General features: G+C 36.8%; 4 non-coding genes across 4 annotated transcripts; all 4 read left to right on the forward strand.

Annotated features, from left to right (window-relative positions):
* The first annotated feature begins 646 nt into the window (after positions 1-646).
* On the forward strand, positions 647-739 carry TRNAI-UAU (transfer RNA isoleucine (anticodon UAU)). The gene is given in 2 exon segments: positions 647-684; positions 704-739. It is a non-coding gene; the product is annotated as a tRNA-Ile (tRNA).
* A 4,575-nt stretch (positions 740-5,314) lies between these two features.
* TRNAI-UAU (transfer RNA isoleucine (anticodon UAU)) lies at positions 5,315-5,407 on the forward strand. The gene is given in 2 exon segments: positions 5,315-5,352; positions 5,372-5,407. It is a non-coding gene; the product is annotated as a tRNA-Ile (tRNA).
* Positions 5,408-6,381: 974 nt separating this feature from the next.
* Positions 6,382-6,474, forward strand: TRNAI-UAU (transfer RNA isoleucine (anticodon UAU)). Its single transcript is given in 2 exon segments — positions 6,382-6,419; positions 6,439-6,474. It is a non-coding gene; the product is annotated as a tRNA-Ile (tRNA).
* Positions 6,475-10,146: 3,672 nt separating this feature from the next.
* On the forward strand, positions 10,147-10,239 carry TRNAI-UAU (transfer RNA isoleucine (anticodon UAU)). Its single transcript is given in 2 exon segments — positions 10,147-10,184; positions 10,204-10,239. It is a non-coding gene; the product is annotated as a tRNA-Ile (tRNA).
* The last annotated feature ends 5,425 nt before the right edge of the window (positions 10,240-15,664 follow it).

Here is a 15,664-nt window from a genome sequence, read left to right on the forward strand (position 1 = left end):
AGAACACAGTAAACAGCTTCACTTTTTCTCAAAAATAAATAATTGACTATTAAAAACCTATCAGTCTTAAATAAGGATATCAGTAAGCACCACTGGCATAATGGATAAGGCACTGTTCTCCTAAGCCAGGCATGTCCAAACTGCGGCCCCTTAGCTGTTGTAAAACTACATATCCCAGCATGCCCAAACACAGTTTTGCTGCCAGAGAATGCTAAAGCTGTGTCAGGGCATGTTGGGATGTGTAGTTTCTCCACAGCTGGAGGGCCACAGTTTGGACATGCCTGTCCTAAGCCATTGGTTGTGGGATTTAAGTCCCGTCTGAGTTGGAAGTCATTACAGCAAGTGTCTCATCACTAGAGTTGATATTTTATCCTTGCTTCAACTGTACAACAGTCTTGCAGTGTTTAGCTTGCAAAAAATGACCACAGAAGCTAAAATATGACATTTATTATGATAACATTGTTGTTGTTTTTTTTAAACCTTTTCTATCACCGTGGACAGCTTATTCAAGTGCCATCTGGCATGCACGTTCGTTTGTTGCTCATCATTCATCACCAAAAAGTTATTTTCTATTTCAATTCTTATGACTGTACTGATTGTATTGAATAAAATCCACATCTAGCATAACCAACGGATGTTGCTAAGTGCTCCAGTGGCGCAATTGGTCAGCGCGCAGTATTTATAAGACAGTATCTGTTGAGCAATACTGAGGTTGTGAGTTCAAGCCTCACCTGGAGCAGCTTTGTTTACTGTTTTTTTTTCTTATGTCAATAGTCATTGATTATAAACTGCTACCTTAATATTTAATATGATATTACAAAGGATGGAAGAAAGAAAGAAAAAACACGAACATGAGTTTGTATTTAAGTTGTCAGCACACATCTGCTTTGGTTCAAATGCACTGCATATCTTCCTTAAGTCAGCCAACAAAACAGCAATGGAAAAGATTAACATACTGTTGGTAAAGCAGTTGCATCAAATTGATTTTCTGCAATATAGCATGATAATCCATACTGACAGCTCTGTATAGTACCAGCACATTTCTTGCTGGACTTGGTAATGCAAAGAACACAGTAAACAGCTTCACTTTTTCTCAAAAATAAATAATTGACTATTAAAAACCTATCAGTCTTAAATAAGAAGATCAGTAAGCACCACTGGCATAATGGATAAGTCACTGTCCTCCTAAGCCAGTGGTTGTGGGTCCAAGTCCCATCTGGGGTGGAAGTCATTACAGCAAGTGTCTCATCAGTAGAGTTGATATTTTATCCTTGCTTCAACTGTACAACAGTCTTGCAGTGTTTAGCTTGCAAAAAATGACCACAGAAGCAAAAAATGACATTTATTATGATAACATTGTTGTTGTTTTTTTTAAACCTTTTCTATCACTGTGGATAGCTTATTCAAGTGCCATCTGGCATGCACATTCATTTGTTTATCATCATTCATCACCAAAAATGATTTTCTTTTTCAATTCTTATGACTGTACTGATTGTATTGAATAAAATCCACATCTAGCATAACCACATCTAAGTGCTCCAGTGGCGCAATTGGTCAGCACGCGGTATTTATAAAACAGTATCTGTTGAGTAATGCTGAGGTTGTGAGTTCAAGCCTCACCTGGAGCGGCTTTGTTTACTGTTTTTTTTCTTTTTTTATGTCAATAGTCATTGATTATAATCTGCTACCCTAATATTTAATATGATATTACAAAGGATGGAAGAAAGAAAGAAAAAACAAACACGAACATGAGTTTGTATTTAAGTTGTCAGCCCACATCTGCTTTGGTTCAAATGCACTGCATATCTTCCTTAAGTCAGCCAACAAAACAGCAATGGTAAAGATTAACATACTGTTGGTAAAGCAGTTGCATCAAATTGATTTTCTGCAATATAGCATGATAATCCATACTGACAGCTCTGTATAGTACCAGCACATTTCTTGCTGGATTTGGTAATGCAAAGAACACAGTAAACAGCTTCACTTTTTCTCAAAAATAAATAATTGACTATTAAAAACCTATCAGTCTTAAATAAGGACATCAGTAAGCACCACTGGCATAATGGATAAGGCACTGTTCTCATAAGCCAGGCATGTCCAAACTGCGGCCCCTTAGCTGTTGTAAAACTACATATCCCAGCATGCCCAAACACAGTTTTGCTGCCAGAGAATGCTAAAGCTGTGTCAGGGCATGTTGGGATGTGTAGTTTCTCCACAGCTGGAGGGCCACAGTTTGGACATGCCTGTCCTAAGCCATTGGTTGTGGGATTTAAGTCCCGTCTGAGTTGGAAGTCATTACAGCAAGTGTCTCATCACTAGAGTTGATATTTTATCCTTGCTTCAACTGTACAACAGTCTTGCAGTGTTTAGCTTGCAAAAAATGACCACAGAAGCTAAAATATGACATTTATTATGATAACATTGTTGTTGTTTTTTTTAAACCTTTTCTATCACCGTGGACAGCTTATTCAAGTGCCATCTGGCATGCACGTTCGTTTGTTGCTCATCATTCATCACCAAAAGTTATTTTCTTTTTCAATTCTTATGACTGTACTGATTGTATTGAATAAAATCCACATCTAGCATAAACAACTGATGTTGTCAAGTGCTCCAGTGGCGCAATTGGTCAGCGCGCAGTACTTATAAGACAGTATCTGTTGAGCAATGCCAAGGTTGTGAGTTCAAGCCTCACCTGGAGCAGCTTTGTTGACTGTATTTTTCTTTTTCTTATGTCAATAGTCATTGATTATAAACTGCTACCTTAATATTTAATATGATATTACAAAGGATGGAAGAAAGAAAGAAAAAACACAAACATGAGTTTGTATTTAAGTTGTCAGCACACATCTGCTTTGGTTCAAATGCACTGCATATCTTCCTTCAGTCAGCCAACAAAACAGCAATGGAAAAGATTAACATACTGTTGGTAAAGCAGTTGCATCAAATTGATTTTCTGCAGTATAGCATGATAATCCATACTGACAGCTCTGTATAGTACCAGCACATTTCTTGCTGGACTTGGTAATGCAAAGAACACATTAAACAGCTTCACTTTTTCTCAAAAATAAATAATTGACTATTAAAAACCTATCAGTCTTAAATAAGGACATCAGTAAGCACCACTGGCATAATGGATAAGGCACTGTTCTCCTAAGCCAGTGGTTGTGGGTATAAGTCCCGTCTGAGTTGGAAGTCATTACAGCAAGTGTCTCATCACTGGAGTTGATATTTTATCCTTGCTTCAACTGTAAAACAGTCTTGCAGTGTTTAGCTTGCAAAAAATGACCACAGAAGCTAAAATATGACATTTATTATGATAACACTGTTGTTGTTTTTTTTTAAACCTTTTCAATCACCGTGGACAGCTTATTCAAGTGCCATCTGGCATGCACGTTCGTTTGTTGCTCATCATTCATCACCAAAAATGATTTTCTTTTTCAATTCTTATGACTGTACTAATTGTATTGAATAAAATCCACATCTAGCATAACCAACTAATGCTGCTAAGTGTTCCAGCGGCGCAATCGGTCAGCGCGCGGTACTTATAAGACAGTAACTGTTGAGCAATGCTGAGGTTGTGAGTTCAAGCCTCACCTGGAGCAGCTTTCCTTACTGTTTTTTTCTTTTTCTTATGTCAATAGTCATTGATTATAAACTGCTATCTTAATATTTAATATGATATTACAAAGGATGGAAGAAAGAAAGAAAAAACACAAACATGATTGTGCATTTAAGTTGTCAGCACACATCTGCTTTGGTTCAAATGCACTGCATATCTTCCTTCAGTCAGCCAACAAAACAGCAATGGAAAAGATTAACATACTGTTGGTAAAGCAGTTGCATCAAATTGATTTTCTGCAATATAGCATGATAATCCATACTGACAGCTCTGGATAGTACCAGCACATTTCTTACTGGACTTGGTAATGCAAAGAACACAGTAAATAGCTTCAATTTTTCCCCAAAAATAAATAATTGACTATTAAAAACATAACAGTCTTAAATAAGAACATCAGTAAGCACCACTGGCATAATGGATAAGTCACTGTCCTCCTCAGCCAGGGGTTGTTGGTCCAAGTCCCATCTGGGGTGGAAGTCATTACAGCAAGTGTCTCATCACTAGAGTTGATATTTTATCCTTGCTTCAACTGTAAAACAGTCTTGCAGTGTTTAGCTTGTAAAAAAATGACCACAGAAGCTTAAATATAACATTTATTATGATAACATTGTTGTTTTTTTTATAAACCTTTTCTATCACCGTGGACAGCTTATTCAAGTGCCATCTGGCATGCATGTTCCTTTGTTGCTCATCATTCATCACCAAAAACGATTTTCTTTTTCAATTCTTATGACTGTACTGATTGTATTAAATAAAATCCACATCTAGCATAACCAATTAATGCTGCAAAGTGCTCCAGTGGTGCAATTGGTTTGCGCTAGGTACTTGTAAAACAGTATCTGTTGAGCAATACCGAGGTTGTGAGTTCAAGCCTCGCCTTGAGAAGCTTTGTTTACTATTTTTTTCTTTTTCGTATGTCAATAGTCATTGATTATAAACTGCTACCTTAATATTTAATATGATATTACAAAGGATGGAAGAAAGAAAGAAAAAACACAAACATGAGTTTGTATTTCAGTTGTCAGCACACACCTGCTTTGGTTCAAATGCACTGCATATCTTCCTTCAGTCAGCCAACAAAACATCAATGGAAAACATTAACATACTGTTGGTAAAGCAGTTGCATCAAATTGATTTTCTGCAATATAGCATTATAATCCATACTGACAGCTCTGGATAGTACCAGCACATTTCTTGCTGGACTTGGTAATGCAAAGAACACAGTAAACAGCTTCACTTTTTCTCAAAAATAAATAATTGACTATTAAAAACCTAACAGTCTTAAATAAGTACATCAGTAAGCAACACTGGCATAATGGATAAGTCACTGTCCTCCTAAGCCAGTGGTTGTGGGTCCAAGTCTCATCTGGGGTGGAAGTAATTACAGCAAGTGTCTCATCACTAGAGTTGATATTTTATCCTTGCTTCAACTGTAAAATAGTCTTGCAGTGTTTAGCTTGTAAAAAATGACCACAGAAGCTAAAATATGACATTTATTATGATATCATTGTTGTAGTTTTTTTTTTAAACCTTTTCTATCACCGTGGACAGCTTATTCAAGTGCCATCTGGCATGCACGTTCGTTTGTTGCTCATCATTCATCACCAAAAATGATTTTCTTTTTCAATTCTTATGACTGTACTGATTGTATTGAATAAAGTCCACATCTTGCATAACCAACTGATGCTGCTAAGTGCTCCAGTGGCGCAATTGGTCAGCGCACGGTACTTATAAGACAGTATCTGTTGAGCAATGCCGAGGTTGTGAGTTCAAGCCTCACCTGGAGCAACTTTGCTTACTGTTTTTTTTCTTTTTCTTATGTCAATAGTCATTGATTATAATCTGCTACCTTAATATTTAATTAAGAAAGAAGAATGGAAGAAAGAAAGAAAAAACACAAACATGATTGTGCATTTAAGTTGTCAGCACACATCTGCTTTGGTTCAAATGCACTGCATATCTTCCTTCAGTCAGCCAACAAAACAGCAATGGAAAAGATTAACATTCTGTTGGTAAAGCAGTTGCATCAAATTGATTTTCTGCAATATAGCATGATAATCCATACTCACAGCTCTGGATAGTACCAGCACATTTCTTGCTGGACTTGGTAATGCAAAGAACACAGTAAACAGCTTCACTTTTTCTCAAAAATAAATAATTGACTATTAAAAACCTATCAGTCTTAAATAAGGATATCAGTAAGCACCACTGGCATAATGGATAAGGCACTGTTCTCCTAAGCCAGGCATGTCCAAACTGCGGCCCCTTAGCTGTTGTAAAACTACATATCCCAGCATGCCCAAACACAGTTTTGCTGCCAGAGAATGCTAAAGCTGTGTCAGGGCATGTTGGGATGTGTAGTTTCTCCACAGCTGGAGGGCCACAGTTTGGACATGCCTGTCCTAAGCCATTGGTTGTGGGATTTAAGTCCCGTCTGAGTTGGAAGTCATTACAGCAAGTGTCTCATCACTAGAGTTGATATTTTATCCTTGCTTCAACTGTACAACAGTCTTGCAGTGTTTAGCTTGCAAAAAATGACCACAGAAGCTAAAATATGACATTTATTATGATAACATTGTTGTTGTTTTTTTTAAACCTTTTCTATCACCGTGGACAGCTTATTCAAGTGCCATCTGGCATGCACGTTCGTTTGTTGCTCATCATTCATCACCAAAAAGTTATTTTCTATTTCAATTCTTATGACTGTACTGATTGTATTGAATAAAATCCACATCTAGCATAACCAACGGATGTTGCTAAGTGCTCCAGTGGCGCAATTGGTCAGCGCGCAGTATTTATAAGACAGTATCTGTTGAGCAATACTGAGGTTGTGAGTTCAAGCCTCACCTGGAGCAGCTTTGTTTACTGTTTTTTTTTCTTATGTCAATAGTCATTGATTATAAACTGCTACCTTAATATTTAATATGATATTACAAAGGATGGAAGAAAGAAAGAAAAAACACGAACATGAGTTTGTATTTAAGTTGTCAGCACACATCTGCTTTGGTTCAAATGCACTGCATATCTTCCTTAAGTCAGCCAACAAAACAGCAATGGAAAAGATTAACATACTGTTGGTAAAGCAGTTGCATCAAATTGATTTTCTGCAATATAGCATGATAATCCATACTGACAGCTCTGTATAGTACCAGCACATTTCTTGCTGGACTTGGTAATGCAAAGAACACAGTAAACAGCTTCACTTTTTCTCAAAAATAAATAATTGACTATTAAAAACCTATCAGTCTTAAATAAGAAGATCAGTAAGCACCACTGGCATAATGGATAAGTCACTGTCCTCCTAAGCCAGTGGTTGTGGGTCCAAGTCCCATCTGGGGTGGAAGTCATTACAGCAAGTGTCTCATCAGTAGAGTTGATATTTTATCCTTGCTTCAACTGTACAACAGTCTTGCAGTGTTTAGCTTGCAAAAAATGACCACAGAAGCAAAAAATGACATTTATTATGATAACATTGTTGTTGTTTTTTTTAAACCTTTTCTATCACTGTGGATAGCTTATTCAAGTGCCATCTGGCATGCACATTCATTTGTTTATCATCATTCATCACCAAAAATGATTTTCTTTTTCAATTCTTATGACTGTACTGATTGTATTGAATAAAATCCACATCTAGCATAACCACATCTAAGTGCTCCAGTGGCGCAATTGGTCAGCACGCGGTATTTATAAAACAGTATCTGTTGAGTAATGCTGAGGTTGTGAGTTCAAGCCTCACCTGGAGCGGCTTTGTTTACTGTTTTTTTTCTTTTTTTATGTCAATAGTCATTGATTATAATCTGCTACCCTAATATTTAATATGATATTACAAAGGATGGAAGAAAGAAAGAAAAAACAAACACGAACATGAGTTTGTATTTAAGTTGTCAGCCCACATCTGCTTTGGTTCAAATGCACTGCATATCTTCCTTAAGTCAGCCAACAAAACAGCAATGGTAAAGATTAACATACTGTTGGTAAAGCAGTTGCATCAAATTGATTTTCTGCAATATAGCATGATAATCCATACTGACAGCTCTGTATAGTACCAGCACATTTCTTGCTGGATTTGGTAATGCAAAGAACACAGTAAACAGCTTCACTTTTTCTCAAAAATAAATAATTGACTATTAAAAACCTATCAGTCTTAAATAAGGACATCAGTAAGCACCACTGGCATAATGGATAAGGCACTGTTCTCATAAGCCAGGCATGTCCAAACTGCGGCCCCTTAGCTGTTGTAAAACTACATATCCCAGCATGCCCAAACACAGTTTTGCTGCCAGAGAATGCTAAAGCTGTGTCAGGGCATGTTGGGATGTGTAGTTTCTCCACAGCTGGAGGGCCACAGTTTGGACATGCCTGTCCTAAGCCATTGGTTGTGGGATTTAAGTCCCGTCTGAGTTGGAAGTCATTACAGCAAGTGTCTCATCACTAGAGTTGATATTTTATCCTTGCTTCAACTGTACAACAGTCTTGCAGTGTTTAGCTTGCAAAAAATGACCACAGAAGCTAAAATATGACATTTATTATGATAACATTGTTGTTGTTTTTTTTAAACCTTTTCTATCACCGTGGACAGCTTATTCAAGTGCCATCTGGCATGCACGTTCGTTTGTTGCTCATCATTCATCACCAAAAATGATTTTCTTTTTCAATTCTTATGACTGTACTAATTGTATTGAATAAAATCCACATCTAGCATAACCAACTGATGCTGCTAAGTGTTCCAGCGGCGCAATCGGTCAGCGCGCGGTACTTATAAGATAGTAACTGTTGAGCAATGCTGAGGTTGTGAGTTCAAGCCTCACCTGGAGCAGCTTTCCTTACTGTTTTTTTCTTTTTCTTATGTCAATAGTCATTGATTATAAACTGCTATCTTAATATTTAATATGATATTACAAAGGATGGAAGAAAGAAAGAAAAAACACAAACATGATTGTGCATTTAAGTTGTCAGCACACATCTGCTTTGGTTCAAATGCACTGCATATCTTCCTTCAGTCAGCCAACAAAACAGCAATGGAAAAGATTAACATACTGTTGGTAAAGCAGTTGCATCAAATTGATTTTCTGCAATATAGCATGATAATCCATACTGACAGCTCTGGATAGTACCAGCACATTTCTTACTGGACTTGGTAATGCAAAGAACACAGTAAATAGCTTCAATTTTTCCCCAAAAATAAATAATTGACTATTAAAAACATAACAGTCTTAAATAAGAACATCAGTAAGCACCACTGGCATAATGGATAAGTCACTGTCCTCCTCAGCCAGGGGTTGTTGGTCCAAGTCCCATCTGGGGTGGAAGTCATTACAGCAAGTGTCTCATCACTAGAGTTGATATTTTATCCTTGCTTCAACTGTAAAACAGTCTTGCAGTGTTTAGCTTGTAAAAAAATGACCACAGAAGCTTAAATATAACATTTATTATGATAACATTGTTGTTTTTTTTATAAACCTTTTCTATCACCGTGGACAGCTTATTCAAGTGCCATCTGGCATGCATGTTCCTTTGTTGCTCATCATTCATCACCAAAAACGATTTTCTTTTTCAATTCTTATGACTGTACTGATTGTATTAAATAAAATCCACATCTAGCATAACCAATTAATGCTGCAAAGTGCTCCAGTGGTGCAATTGGTTTGCGCTAGGTACTTGTAAAACAGTATCTGTTGAGCAATACCGAGGTTGTGAGTTCAAGCCTCGCCTTGAGAAGCTTTGTTTACTATTTTTTTCTTTTTCTTATGTCAATAGTCATTGATTATAAACTGCTACCTTAATATTTAATATGATATTACAAAGGATGGAAGAAAGAAAGAAAAAACACAAACATGAGTTTGTATTTCAGTTGTCAGCACACACCTGCTTTGGTTCAAATGCACTGCATATCTTCCTTCAGTCAGCCAACAAAACATCAATGGAAAACATTAACATACTGTTGGTAAAGCAGTTGCATCAAATTGATTTTCTGCAATATAGCATTATAATCCATACTGACAGCTCTGGATAGTACCAGCACATTTCTTGCTGGACTTGGTAATGCAAAGAACACAGTAAACAGCTTCACTTTTTCTCAAAAATAAATAATTGACTATTAAAAACCTAACAGTCTTAAATAAGTACATCAGTAAGCAACACTGGCATAATGGATAAGTCACTGTCCTCCTAAGCCAGTGGTTGTGGGTCCAAGTCTCATCTGGGGTGGAAGCAATTACAGCAAGTGTCTCATCACTAGAGTTGATATTTTATCCTTGCTTCAACTGTAAAATAGTCTTGCAGTGTTTAGCTTGTAAAAAATGACCACAGAAGCTAAAATATGACATTTATTATGATATCATTGTTGTAGTTTTTTTTTAAACCTTTTCTATCACCGTGGACAGCTTATTCAAGTGCCATCTGGCATGCACGTTCGTTTGTTGCTCATCATTCATCACCAAAAATGATTTTCTTTTTCAATTCTTATGACTGTACTGATTGTATTGAATAAAGTCCACATCTTGCATAACCAACTGATGCTGCTAAGTGCTCCAGTGGCGCAATTGGTCAGCGCACGGTACTTATAAGACAGTATCTGTTGAGCAATGCCGAGGTTGTGAGTTCAAGCCTCACCTGGAGCAACTTTGCTTACTGTTTTTTTTCTTTTTCTTATGTCAATAGTCATTGATTATAATCTGCTACCTTAATATTTAATTAAGAAAGAAGAATGGAAGAAAGAAAGAAAAAACACAAACATGATTGTGCATTTAAGTTGTCAGCACACATCTGCTTTGGTTCAAATGCACTGCATATCTTCCTTCAGTCAGCCAACAAAACAGCAATGGAAAAGATTAACATTCTGTTGGTAAAGCAGTTGCATCAAATTGATTTTCTGCAATATAGCATGATAATCCATACTCACAGCTCTGGATAGTACCAGCACATTTCTTGCTGGACTTGGTAATGCAAAGAACACAGTAAACAGCTTCACTTTTTCTCAAAAATAAATAATTGACTATTAAAAACCTATCAGTCTTAAATAAGGATATCAGTAAGCACCACTGGCATAATGGATAAGGCACTGTTCTCCTAAGCCAGGCATGTCCAAACTGCGGCCCCTTAGCTGTTGTAAAACTACATATCCCAGCATGCCCAAACACAGTTTTGCTGCCAGAGAATGCTAAAGCTGTGTCAGGGCATGTTGGGATGTGTAGTTTCTCCACAGCTGGAGGGCCACAGTTTGGACATGCCTGTCCTAAGCCATTGGTTGTGGGATTTAAGTCCCGTCTGAGTTGGAAGTCATTACAGCAAGTGTCTCATCACTAGAGTTGATATTTTATCCTTGCTTCAACTGTACAACAGTCTTGCAGTGTTTAGCTTGCAAAAAATGACCACAGAAGCTAAAATATGACATTTATTATGATAACATTGTTGTTGTTTTTTTTAAACCTTTTCTATCACCGTGGACAGCTTATTCAAGTGCCATCTGGCATGCACGTTCGTTTGTTGCTCATCATTCATCACCAAAAAGTTATTTTCTATTTCAATTCTTATGACTGTACTGATTGTATTGAATAAAATCCACATCTAGCATAACCAACGGATGTTGCTAAGTGCTCCAGTGGTGCAATTGGTCAGCGCGCAGTATTTATAAGACAGTATCTGTTGAGCAATACTGAGGTTGTGAGTTCAAGCCTCACCTGGAGCAGCTTTGTTTACTGTTTTTTTTTCTTATGTCAATAGTCATTGATTATAAACTGCTACCTTAATATTTAATATGATATTACAAAGGATGGAAGAAAGAAAGAAAAAACACGAACATGAGTTTGTATTTAAGTTGTCAGCACACATCTGCTTTGGTTCAAATGCACTGCATATCTTCCTTAAGTCAGCCAACAAAACAGCAATGGAAAAGATTAACATACTGTTGGTAAAGCAGTTGCATCAAATTGATTTTCTGCAATATAGCATGATAATCCATACTGACAGCTCTGTATAGTACCAGCACATTTCTTGCTGGACTTGGTAATGCAAAGAACACAGTAAACAGCTTCACTTTTTCTCAAAAATAAATAATTGACTATTAAAAACCTATCAGTCTTAAATAAGAAGATCAGTAAGCACCACTGGCATAATGGATAAGTCACTGTCCTCCTAAGCCAGTGGTTGTGGGTCCAAGTCCCATCTGGGGTGGAAGTCATTACAGCAAGTGTCTCATCAGTAGAGTTGATATTTTATCCTTGCTTCAACTGTACAACAGTCTTGCAGTGTTTAGCTTGCAAAAAATGACCACAGAAGCAAAAAATGACATTTATTATGATAACATTGTTGTTGTTTTTTTTAAACCTTTTCTATCACTGTGGATAGCTTATTCAAGTGCCATCTGGCATGCACATTCATTTGTTTATCATCATTCATCACCAAAAATGATTTTCTTTTTCAATTCTTATGACTGTACTGATTGTATTGAATAAAATCCACATCTAGCATAACCACATCTAAGTGCTCCAGTGGCGCAATTGGTCAGCACGCGGTACTTATAAGACAGTATCTGTTGAGCAATACTGAGGTTGTGAGTTCAAGCCTCACCTGGAGCAGCTTTGTTTACTCTTTCTTTATGTCAATAGTCATTGATTATAATCTGCTACCCTAATATTTAATATGATATTACAAAGGATGGAAGAAAGAAAGAAAAAACAAACACGAACATGAGTTTGTATTTAAGTTGTCAGCCCACATCTGCTTTGGTTCAAATGCACTGCATATCTTCCTTAAGTCAGCCAACAAAACAGCAATGGAAAAGATTAACATTCTGTTGGTAAAGCAGTTGCATCAAATTGATTTTCTGCAATATAGCATGATAATCCATACTGACAGCTCTGTATAGTACCAGCACATTTCTTGCTGGATTTGGTAATGCAAAGAACACAGTAAACAGCTTCACTTTTTCTCAAAAATAAATAATTGACTATTAAAAACCTATCAGTCTTAAATAAGGACATCAGTAAGCACCACTGGCATAATGGATAAGGCACTGTTCTCCTAAGCCAGGCATGTCCAAACTGCGGCCCCTTAGCTGTTGTAAAACTACATATCCCAGCATGCCCAAACACAGTTTTGCTGCCAGAGAATGCTAAAGCTGTGTCAGGGCATGTTGGGATGTGTAGTTTCTCCACAGCTGGAGGGCCACAGTTTGGACATGCCTGTCCTAAGCCATTGGTTGTGGGATTTAAGTCCCGTCTGAGTTGGAAGTCATTACAGCAAGTGTCTCATCACTAGAGTTGATATTTTATCCTTGCTTCAACTGTACAACAGTCTTGCAGTGTTTAGCTTGCAAAAAATGACCACAGAAGCTAAAATATGACATTTATTATGATAACATTGTTGTTGTTTTTTTTAAACCTTTTCTATCACCGTGGACAGCTTATTCAAGTGCCATCTGGCATGCACGTTCGTTTGTTGCTCATCATTCATCACCAAAAATTATTTTCTTTTTCAATTCTTATGACTGTACTGATTGTATTGAATAAAATCCACATCTAGCATAACCAACTGATGTTGTTAAGTGCTCCAGTGGCGCAATTGGTCAGCGCGCAGTACTTATAAGACAGTATCTGTTGAGCAATGCCAAGTTTGTGAGTTCAAGCCTCACCTGGAGCAGCTTTGTTGACTGTATTTTTCTTTTTCTTATGTCAATAGTCATTGATTATAAACTGCTACCTTAATATTTAATATGATATTACAAAGGATGGAAGAAAGAAAGAAAAAACACAAACATGAGTTTGTATTTAAGTTGTCAGCACACATCTGCTTTGGTTCAAATGCACTGCATATCTTCCTTCAGTCAGCCAACAAAACAGCAATGGAAAAGATTAACATACTGTTGGTAAAGCAGTTGCATCAAATTGATTTTCTGCAGTATAGCATGATAATCCATACTGACAGCTCTGTATAGTACCAGCACATTTCTTGCTGGACTTGGTAATGCAAAGAACACATTAAACAGCTTCACTTTTTCTCAAAAATAAATAATTGACTATTAAAAACCTATCAGTCTTAAATAAGAACATCAGTAAGCACCACTGGCATAATGGATAAGGCACTGTTCTCCTAAGCCAGTGGTTGTGGGTTTAAGTCCCGTCTGAGTTGGAAGTCATTACAGCAAGTGTCTCATCACTGGAGTTGATATTTTATCCTTGCTTCAACTGTAAAACAGTCTTGCAGTGTTTAGCTTGCAAAAAATGACCACAGAAGCTAAAATATGACATTTATTATGATAACACTGTTGTTGTTTTTTTTTAAACCTTTTCTATCACCGTGGACAGCTTATTCAAGTGCCATCTGGCATGCACGTTCGTTTGTTGCTCATCATTCATCACCAAAAATGATTTTCTTTTTCAATTCTTATGACTGTACTAATTGTATTGAATAAAATCCACATCTAGCATAACCAACTAATGCTGCTAAGTGTTCCAGCGGCGCAATCGGTCAGCGCGCGGTACTTATAAGACAGTAACTGTTGAGCAATGCTGAGGTTGTGAGTTAAAGCCTCACCTGGAGCAGCTTTCCTTACTGTTTTTTTCTTTTTCTTATGTCAATAGTCATTGATTATAAACTGCTATCTTAATATTTAATATGATATTACAAAGGATGGAAGAAAGAAAGAAAAAACACAAACATGATTGTGCATTTAAGTTGTCAGCACACATCTGCTTTGGTTCAAATGCACTGCATATCTTCCTTCAGTCAGCCAACAAAACAGCAATGGAAAAGATTAACATACTGTTGGTAAAGCAGTTGCATCAAATTGATTTTCTGCAATATAGCATGATAATCCATACTGACAGCTCTGGATAGTACCAGCACATTTCTTACTGGACTTGGTAATGCAAAGAACACAGTAAACAGCTTCAATTTTTCCCCAAAAATAAATAATTGACTATTAAAAACATAACAGTCTTAAATAAGAACATCAGTAAGCACCACTGGCATAATGGATAAGTCACTGTCCTCCTCAGCCAGGGGTTGTTGGTCCAAGTCCCATCTGGGGTGGAAGTCATTACAGCAAGTGTCTCATCACTAGAGTTGATATTTTATCCTTGCTTCAACTGTAAAACAGTCTTGCAGTGTTTAGCTTGTAAAAAAATGAACACAGAAGCTTAAATATAACATTTATTATGATAACATTGTTGTTTTTTTTATAAACCTTTTCTATCACCGTGGACAGCTTATTCAAGTGCCATCTGGCATGCATGTTCCTTTGTTGCTCATCATTCATCACCAAAAACGATTTTCTTTTTCAATTCTTATGACTGTACTGATTGTATTAAATAAAATCCACATCTAGCATAACCAATTAATGCTGCAAAGTGCTCCAGTGGTGCAATTGGTTTGCGCGAGGTACTTGTAAAACAGTATCTGTTGAGCAATACCGAGGTTGTGAGTTCAAGCCTCGCCTTGAGAAGCTTTGTTTACTATTTTTTTCTTTTTCTTATGTCAATAGTCATTGATTATAAACTGCTACCTTAATATTTAATATGATATTACAAAGGATGGAAGAAAGAAAGAAAAAACACAAACATGAGTTTGTATTTCAGTTGTCAGCACACACCTGCTTTGGTTCAAATGCACTGCATATCTTCCTTCAGTCAGCCAACAAAACATCAATGGAAAACATTAACATACTGTTGGTTAAGCAGTTGCATCAAATTGATTTTCTGCAATATAGCATTATAATCCATACTGACAGCTCTGGATAGTACCAGCACATTTCTTGCTGGACTTGGTAATGCAAAGAACACAGTAAACAGCTTCACTTTTTCTCAAAAATAAATAATTGACTATTAAAAACCTATCAGTCTTAAATAAGTACATCAGTAAGCACCACTGGCATAATGGATAAGTCACTGTCCTCCTAAGCCAGTGGTTGTGAGTCCAAGTCTCATCTGGGGTGGAAGTAATTACAGCAAGTGTCTCATCACTAGAGTTGATATTTTATCCTTGCTTCAACTGTAAAATAGTCTTGCAGTGTTTAGCTTGTAAAAAATGACCACAGAAGCTAAAATA

The sequence above is a fragment of the Pseudophryne corroboree genome, chromosome 11 (genome assembly GCF_028390025.1).
Source record: "Pseudophryne corroboree isolate aPseCor3 chromosome 11, aPseCor3.hap2, whole genome shotgun sequence".
NCBI classification, from domain to species: domain Eukaryota; kingdom Metazoa; phylum Chordata; class Amphibia; order Anura; family Myobatrachidae; genus Pseudophryne; species Pseudophryne corroboree.